Consider the following 9,818-nt stretch of genomic DNA (forward strand, 5'->3'; position numbering starts at 1 on the left):
TGACAGGGAGCAGAGATGACTGACTATGGCGCTCTGCTGACCAACACCCATATGTCACGCGTTGACTGAACGCGGTCTTTTCACGCTCACAATTAAAGCTAGTGACAGCAAAATGTGCCACCTGTGCAAACAGCTTTATCAATGGTGACACGCCAACAGAGGCTTTAACGGATGACTGAGAACGGGAAGAACAAAGACACTGACAAACTGTAATCTCAATGCATGACAACAAAACAGCATGAATTACTTTTCATGGTAGTCTGTGTTGAGCAACTAAAAAAAGAGAGAGGGGCATAATGCTGTCAACGCAGACAAACCAGAAAACAATCAAAGCTTAATGTTTATCATCACTGTTAGGAGAAAACAGCATTACGTCATCCCGTAAAATGAAAAAATTAAAGGTATAAACTCAGCAATAAAAATAAAATACATCACCAGTGCAACTATTCTCTCCCTTTAGCACAACATTTCAAATCAATTCACATTTTAAAGTCTTTTCATTCCTGGCTGTGTTATATAGTATCATATTTTTGCCTGCAATCTCTTTCCCACTGGTAGTGAATATAAAACGAAGCAGGAGACTAGCCTGTTTATGTTCATAGTGTCCAGCCTCTCCCTGCTTGTGCTGCTACGTGGGGTCAGGAAAGGGTGAGCTAGCCTTTATTTCACATTGAGGACAGGACAGGATAAACCAGTGAACATGGTGGTCTGTGTTTCCCTTTCCTGCCTTCTATTAGCTTCTTTCCCTGCGACAGTGATTAATGAACACAGTTGTGCCATGTCTCATTCCACATCCATCCCCCCCTGCAGCCCCCCCCCCCAACAGAGAGGCACTTGGTCAGCAGAATCTATCTTCTGTGTGACCTGAAGGAGGCTGTTTTCTGTCCTTTCCTTTGTGGCTGTGTGTGTACAAGGGAGGCAGCAGATGGAGGGTGGGCGGTCTGCTTTGCTAACAGCCCCTGTATTACTGGAGTAATGCATCGCCATTATGGGTATTTAAGACACAAGGCCTGGTGAACAGGGGTAAGGGATGAGAAAGGAGAGATGGGGGAGAAAGACAGGCCTAATTACAGTAATGAACTCATTTTCTGTCCCTGATGTTGGACAGTATGTCTTTCATCTTGGTTCATCCAGAGAGGAGTGGCCCAGCGGTTCTGCCAGGTCTTAAAATAATCCTGACATTGTGGCCTGATTAAAGGCTCGGCAGATATTAATACGCTGTCAGGAAAGTGAACACGTACTGTCCACCATCCTGAGATTAATAGTCTACGAACACTGATAGGCCATTTCACCAGAGCAGGACACACGGCATGATGTCAGCCAACTCTGACAGACTCACTAGTCTGACTGACTTCTCATTAGTCACCTCTACGCGTCCTACATTGTGATTATGGAGAGGAAGTCCCTCCAAAAAAAGCTGTGGAGTGTCTTTTTGTCGGGTTTCGGTTGCAGCTCTCTTGCACTTCTACGAATTATCCAAATATTAATATAAAAACTTGGCTCCTCAGCTAGAGAGTGAAAAAATAATCAATTTTGAAAAAGAGATTTATGGAAATTAAATCACAACGTTAGGATGTTCAACAAAGCAGCACTGCATATATTAACACTGAAACTCTATTGGATGAGAGTCACAAACTCATTTTGTGCACAACATTATTAGAGCTGACAGCACTTCGGGAAATTAGGCACATACTGTGTGCTCAAAAATCAGGGCCATGTCACAAGCCCTTTAAAACAAAGGAATGCCAAATTCTTTGCGTGCATGATTTGTTCGCAACAAGGCCCATTTCAGTGGCAGTGATTCTCTAAAAAGCCAAACTTGTTACATGTCTTGGACCAAAGGTTACCTTTCAAAATATCTGCAGCATAAACTAGAGGAGCTGATGCTGCAAAGGCTTAGTAAATTGTGTTTTAAAATTGCACAACGTCACCTAGAAGTCACAATTATGGGAGCAAAATATCAAGATTTGCATATGTTTGGCCATCACAGGCACAATTTAGCTGTATGCTGCTGCCAGAACAGCCATTCTGCATGATTACAGAATATCATAATAACACAGCATTGTGTTATTGTGTTACAATATTATTCAGTACACTGGTGAAGCTGAAGCAAGACCATCTTGTAGGTAAAACTGTAAATGAGGCAATTGTATTCAAGCCATGCTTTTCACTTACTTGAATTTTCACATTCCTCTAAAATATGGCATCCTCCACAGTGTCCAGCCTATTGCACCTCAGGTCAAAGTCAAATATGTTTATTTAGCCCCCACCAAGCTGCTGGGCCACTCTGAGCCCTGGGGTGAACACAGACCTGTGATTATGGCCAATTATCTTTAATAAACCCTTGTGTAATTGAGCCATATTAATGCTCCTCTGTTCTCGGCAAGCAGGAAGTAGTAGCTGGCCTCGTCCCCAAGACGCCCCCCAACCTCCAGAGCTGAGGCCAAGCCGTGATGCAGCCATCCTCTCCTCCCGCAGCCAAATTAGGGTGCAATGTAGGTTGGAGGCCAAGATGATTACACCAATTTTCCAGCTCATGGACTTCATCATATAGTGAGTCAGGCAGCATTTCTATGTCAAGCACATTTACAAGTCTTTCTCAGCGCATTCACGATCCCATTTATTTTAGTTCCTTGGTACCTGCCTTCGACTTTTTTTAATGTTGACTGTCGGACATTTTGATGTGTCACACTGTGTTCATCATTAACACAGAGGAAGGAAAAAAATCCAAGTGGAAAGCAAACAAACCTGAAGGCATTGCTTATGCTTCACTGCCCGCCATTTGATTCCTCAATAAACTCTCAATAAAAACAATGATTCACATTCCATGTCACATCACACTCAAATGCGATCAGATTTGCGCTGCACACTGTTAGTGTTTCGCCCTCCGAGGAGTTGATTTAAAACAACGTGGGAGCTCTGTTTTCAATCCTCTATTGTGAGCAGCTGTTCCAACCTTGTGGTGGGAATGGGAGGGGAGTGTGCAATGGTTTTGGGCAGGATAGATATTAAATTCATCACACTTGCAGTCAGAGAAGGAGGGGTGCAGAGGGGTGTATGACTGAAACCAGACACGGGCATCTCCAATCTGATGAAAACACTTGTGTTTCTGCTTCACCGGAGCGATTCTTTACCTTAACTGGGTTAAAGCAAAAGGAGAATGTGAGGTTAAGAAGAGAAGTGAAAGTGGTGGAGCAGGAAGAACAAGAAGAAGAATGGGAGTTTTGCCAAACCTTGCTCAAAGAGATGCTTGCAATTAAACCACAGAACCAATTAATTGGACGATGTTATCCTTGAGAGTTCATTACTGGGGCCTGGGAAACCAGGCATACCATCTTCCCCAAGTGCCTCCATAACCAGAAAGGACACCGTGTGTGTGTGTGTGTGTGTGTGTGTGTGTGTGTGTGTGTGTGTGTGTATCACTGCTCACACCGACTGAGGCTAATGAAAGTATGGACCAAAGAAAACCAAATGCACCATTCAACTTCTTCCTCTTTCATCTGCTGCTCCCACAATTCAACCTCACAACAGGGAGAAATCTCCCACCAGCTGACACTCAAATTAGCACTGATGCTAAAGCCCTGCCATTAATGGCCAAACTCGCCCCTTTCCTGTACACAGCAATAACTCACTATATCTGAGCCGGTAAGAACCCAATCATCTAACTCCACCCTCTCTTATTGTGGTCAGACCACCAACCGATGTGCCAATACTGCCTGCAGGGAGTAATGCTGAGATTTTAATGGCCAGTGTGAATGGAGGGTCACACCCTCAGTGGGAGGTAAGGAAACCAATGAAATGAGTTCCAGCCAGCTGCCTTATCGAGTCTGATATGTGCAAACTCACAGCAAACCACATCCAGCCTAGTTATCCTTTAAAAATATTCACATGGGTGAGAATTTAACAAACACAGATGCTAAGATTTATTTAGGTTAAGTGGGGTTGCATAAGTAACAAGCGACAGAATTAAAAACAACACTTCACCGGTGATGGGTGGCAATATGACAGCGTCATCCATTAGAGCGGATATAGAGACTGCCAGTGACCAAACAGACAGTTTAACCCATCCAGCATTATCCCACTACTCCCCCTGATTCCCACCCTCTCCTTCACTTCACTCCATTTCTATCATTATGAGCTCCAGTAAACTCCATCTGAAATCAAATTTGGCATGTCCTCAAAGGTTGCTGGATAGAGCTCTGGAGGTCTGTGAGACACAAAGCCAGAAATCCTAATGGTGAAAGTTGAAGTGAAGAGATGCACAAGCTCCATCTGCAGCTTAAAGTTACAGCTTATGTTACAGGAGGGAGAGGATGATTTGGGACCAGTCCTGGAAGTGCTATACAATGAGAAAAAGCAGACAAGAATGGAGAGATTACTCTTTTCTAACAACAGAGGGGAGGGGGGCACAAATGAGGAGGGGAATGTGTGCCAGACGCTTTTATGATGTGCCAAAATGAGTGACCCCTTTCATTAAAAATCTATTTATCCTATCCAAAAGGCAATGTATCACTTTAAAAAGCAATAAACACTCCAAGTAAGTCAATTTAATTGCATTGCATACTTTCTACTGCTTTCCACTAGTTTTCAGTATAAGAAACAACAACAGTAGATCCTTGTGTATTCATGGAACATATTCATAGGACGGATTTCTGTGGCCTTGAAATTTTTCATCTTGGTGACAAATTTGGTCCATTTTCTTTGTTTGGAAATAATATAAATAAGGGATTAACATGAAACATGCGCCCCAAAGCTGACACCTAAAATACGGGGCAGATCACATGGCATTATTAACCACTTAGGGGACGAGACTTTGTGAAAAGAATTCAACAAGGCCTACACACCCTGCATCAGTCGAAGCCCAGTGCAGGGATTTGTATTCGTTGCAAACCTTCCATGTTGCCTGAGAGAACGCGACACTGACACTGACAACCAGCCCTCCATGTCTCACGACTCATCTGCAATCTCATCTCTCTTCTACTGCCTGTGTGTGTCAATTCAAGCTAAAATCTAGCGAAAGCATAAGAGCGTCACGTCACCACCACCGACCCTTCTGACACGATCCAGCCCACAATCACACCAACACGCACGGCGAGCTCATACCAACATGACGATGGCCGTGACAGCAGCAGAGGAGACCGAGAACAAACAGAAAATACTAGAAAGGAAAGGAGTGCGTGTGCGTATGAGTGTGCGCTTGCGTAAAGAGAGAGGGGCTGAACGGGGGCCGTTTCTGCAGGAGCGGGAGGCGATTAGAGACTTTTTGTTTACATCTCAGCGCACACAGACCCGAGTTGACCCAACAGCAGAAGAACAATCAGTAGAAGAGATAAAAAAGGAGGTCAGACAGCACAGAGTAAACATATACCCTCACCGTCTCATCGCTCCCCCGGCGTTGGGCCTCCCAATGCACTGTGGGAAATGCCCGCATTGACTAATGCCCAGGTGCACAGACTTATGGAGAAGACAGCCTCTATCAAACAAGCACTGCAGTGTCTAACCTTTGGCATGAGCGCTACTTCAAAAGAGACTCTTCATACTCTGTCTGCAATTTTGATCTATATAAAACTCAAATTAAAATCCTTTCAGCTGTTTCACTTCTGGATTGGGAAGACTAGACAGGAATCCCTGCAAAAAAAGGAAGTTGCTTCATACCAGAATAAGACTTCAATACTCCCATAACAGCCAAGGAAAATTGAACAGCTTTCCGCAGATACAGGACAGACAACAGCTGGAATATAAAGAGGCCACAGAGATGTATATGTGTCTGATATCTGCTCGTGTGGTCACAGAGCTTACCCGAGGTCACTGCCCTCCAACAGTCCTCTCGCCACACCTCATCTGTCAACAGTTGTGCTCTCACGTATAAAATTAAACAAAAGATAGCTCTTTGCTTTGCTGTGGACTTTGTGGCTTGGACTGGTGGTTATTTCCAGAGGTTGTCTTATCATGGAGGCAGCTTACATAGACACGAGTCTGTTTTCCTACACCAGTGCACACCCTGAGTCTGCTCTGCTTTGTGTTAGCAGTAGCTCCATCTGGAATGTCAATACACAGGGGTCACCCGTGATCTGACTCCATTTCACTTGGTTCAGGGAACAGTAAGTATTTACCCAACAAAAACTGCAAATGGTAGATTCTTTTCATTTCCTGCACACATTCAAATCTCATAATATCTACCACATGCTCCGTTACAGACAAAGAAAAGGGGGTCTGCCAGGAGAGAGTGGTTTGAAACAGCAGGATTGTGTATAGAAGCCAGGGAACAAGAAGAAGGGAGAGTCAAAAGTAAATGTAATTATACACATAATTACATTTACTTTGACTCTCCCTTCTGATAATTCACATAACATGAGCGCATATATCTTTCATCTCCGTTTCTCCGGAAACATCAATTGACTCTTTCAAAGTAATTGATTGTTTTGTGACGCACCATGGCATGTTTTGAAGCTATGCATGTAAAGGGTTCAAATGCAACATGTATGCTTCTTCACCAAGTAGTGTTTCGGCATGCTATATGAGCTGATATTTCATTCATCAAGTCATCTGTAACAGTATTTCTAGTGCAAACATTAAATACACCCTGCGCATCAGTTCAACTGTTTCTAAATTCCAATGCCAGATAATGCATCAAGATGACAGCCATTGATAAAATAAATTCACCACAGCAGCTCTGGAATGACAACCTTTACATGCCAAGATTAACATAATTACTAACAGCAATCCATCAAGTGGGAGCTTAACCACAGTCACAGCACTGATGGTAGCTTCAAATAATCACACTGACAAGGTGTAGAACTGTGCTATGCGGCAAAGTTACGTTTTGAAAAGAAAAGTGCCCCTGTTCTTGAAGTGGATTGCGCCTCATATATTAAAAGAGCACAATGGTGGTAGTGCTGGCTGTAGGTAGTGCGGGAGAGAGGCAGGCCTCCTCCTGGCTCCACTGAAAATGGGAGTCTCCCACCCTGTTGCCCTGCCAGCTGGCTATCTGCCCAGCGCCTGCCAGGCAGCACACTGCCATTGTCCTTTAGTTGTTTCAGGGTGATCTGAGAATTAAAATAGACAGGACAACAGATTTTCCCTGTTTATACACATGAGAATAAAGAACAAGCACTGCAGGCAACAGAGACCCACAATGCACTACGTTAAAAGATTTAAGCGATGGTGTAAACTTGGCTATGGAAAATGGAGAGAGTCCCTTTTCTGATACAAAATTAATGACTACCGACTAATATGACTAATGGAATACAGTGTTATTAGAAATGTACTAGCAGTGCTATCACGAAGCACTTAGCTGTATGTCAGTTAACAGTATGTAACAACTAGCATTAGCATTACACCCAAGATGCACATGCATAGTTTTAGATGTCACTCCGAGATTCTATTGAGGTCGCGCAGACTGAAGCTCCTGTATGTTCTCAACAGAAGGAGACCGTGTTTGTTCTTGGCTGCTCCAGCGGAGCCCCGCGAACACAGAGCACTGCGTTGTGGCCCTTCTCCAAAAGGGACCATCTGTCCCCCAACTTGGCCTAGCCACGCCGGCCTTCACTTCTATGGTGAGACAGAAAGGGACGTGCAGGGTTGATGTGGCCCAGCAGGCCTCCAGAATAAACCACCACCTATTTCCATCAGCACACATCCCCCCTCTGCCGCTACCCAGCAGCCTGTCAGCGGAGTGCACTCTCTCAGGGAGAGGAGGGAAAGAAAACAAGGAGAGGAGGAGAGAAATGGTGAGAAGAGTGCTCTCATGTCGTAAAAGGGAAGCTGTTAGAAGAGTTGTGATGAGTTCAAATCAAAGGCTCTGAGAACATCCATGCCTCTGCTCCTCTACTGAGGTCAGTGAGGGTCCACATTGTCACATTATCACTGAGACACAGTGCAGCAGCGGAGGGAGGTAGGTAAGCTGTGTGACACTGTTAAGATTGAGAGCCGACACACTAAGGCACAAACACATTCACACACATCATTCGGGGAGCAGCATTTGGACACGATGACCAGCAGGGCGACCTCAGAACGCGCCAATGCCATGGAGCATCTCTCCTTCCTCTTACTCACTTCAGAGGCACTCATTTTCTTTTCAAAGTTTGTTTTTCACGCTTGGCCTGGTGTTGCTGACAGTAATCTGGTGTAAGAGAGACAATTTGGACTTCTGGGCAGAAGCTCCACAGCTAACACAGAATAAAGTTTAGTCAACCGGGGGGTGCGGGGAGGGGAACATAACTGTAGGGAGAACAGGAGTAAGCACAGATACACTGATGAATCACTCATTTATTCACCTCGCAGGAACTCTCTGTGCTGCGTCTGCGTCTGAGACACACACTCACAAATTCCTGCTCTGATACACACCACAGGCTAGACCACTCAAACATACCATTGTCTAAAAATACGACTTTCCTCGCTTTATAGAATGCTTACTCTGCAGTGAAATGCAAATAAAATTGAGGTCAATATGCATCATTTAGCCTTTACATTTTTTCCTATGAAGCCATTACATGCAAAGCAACATTAGATATCAACAGTTGCCATGCTTACCTGATTAAGAGAGTCCCTTTTCCATCAGAGCCATAAATCCAAAGAGCAGAGGACACAAAGCCCTGTGAGCCACTGTGGTAATGAGCTCACTGTGAAAATGCTATCCAAGTGCATTAAATCCATCAGCCACTTGTTGAGAGAAAGCTGCCCCACTTCACAGCAGAAAGCCTCTAAAATAAGCAACAGCAACTCTTCCTTCTGCTCCTTTATCCATTAACTAGTTTTGGCAGGAAATGGAGAAAGATAGAAGGAGAGAGTAAAATAAGGACAAGTCTTGCAGCCTGGAGTCAATTTAGCAAAATGCATACAGCTGCCCCTTAATGCACACGACCCTCTCTTTCCCCCTGTGACAAAGCAACCAACAGAATGAATGAGACTGCAATATTAGCATATGTAAGGGAAAGTAGGTGGCTGTGCTGGGTGGGGGGAGAAAGACTGTTGGGTGTTGGTGGTTGGGGGGAAGGGGTGGACCGTGACATTCAGAACTTCTCTGGCTGACAGGAAGGACAGAGGAAAAAAGAGGGGGAAGAGCTATTGTTCCCGGGGAAAAGATGCCCAGGTCAAGCCTGTGACCTTCCAAGTTTCTTGCGATGGCTGACATTTGGAGCGACAGGAGATGGAGGAATCCACTTCGTTCCCTGTCTTATGAACTGCAGCCTGGCACAAAGGCCTGTCTGACCAACAGAGCTAGCAACCATGACCACCTTAAACACACCAAGATAAACGGACAAAGACACAGCCAGAGAGGGGAATCGCCCTTCTTTCAAAACTGATAATCCCTCTAGCCACATGCCATATGCTGAGGCTGCATATTTTCACCTTCAGCAGAGGCCAGAGCAGCAGACAGGAGGGATGCTGTGATGGTCCTAAGAGTAAGGAAGAAAAATGTAAGAAAGAAGGAGGTTCATCTCTGCAGGGCGCTACTCCTCAGTGCCTCACTGCTAACAGCTGTTGGCTTAAGGGCCTACATACAACCAAGCCAAAGAACTAGCACCAACAAAGACTGACTGCAGCATGTTCAAGTGCAGCTTTTATCAGAATATGTGAGGCAATGCATCAAAGACTACAGCTGACAGCAAGCTGACCGCTAACATGCATGTGCGCTCTGCGCCTGCATGGCAGGAAATAATAAGCAAGCTGTCGATTTAAAAGCTGCAACTGGCGCTGTAAAGGTTTGCTCTGCTCTGCTACGCACTGGCATTGTGCCCGGTCTTCTGCTTGTAGAAGACAAGAAGAAGCAAAAGCAAAGACAACAGGGGAACCCATATGAAAAACAACAACTTGCT

The sequence above is a fragment of the Enoplosus armatus genome, chromosome 12 (assembly GCF_043641665.1).
Source record: "Enoplosus armatus isolate fEnoArm2 chromosome 12, fEnoArm2.hap1, whole genome shotgun sequence".
Classification (NCBI taxonomy): Eukaryota; Metazoa; Chordata; class Actinopteri; order Centrarchiformes; family Enoplosidae; genus Enoplosus; species Enoplosus armatus.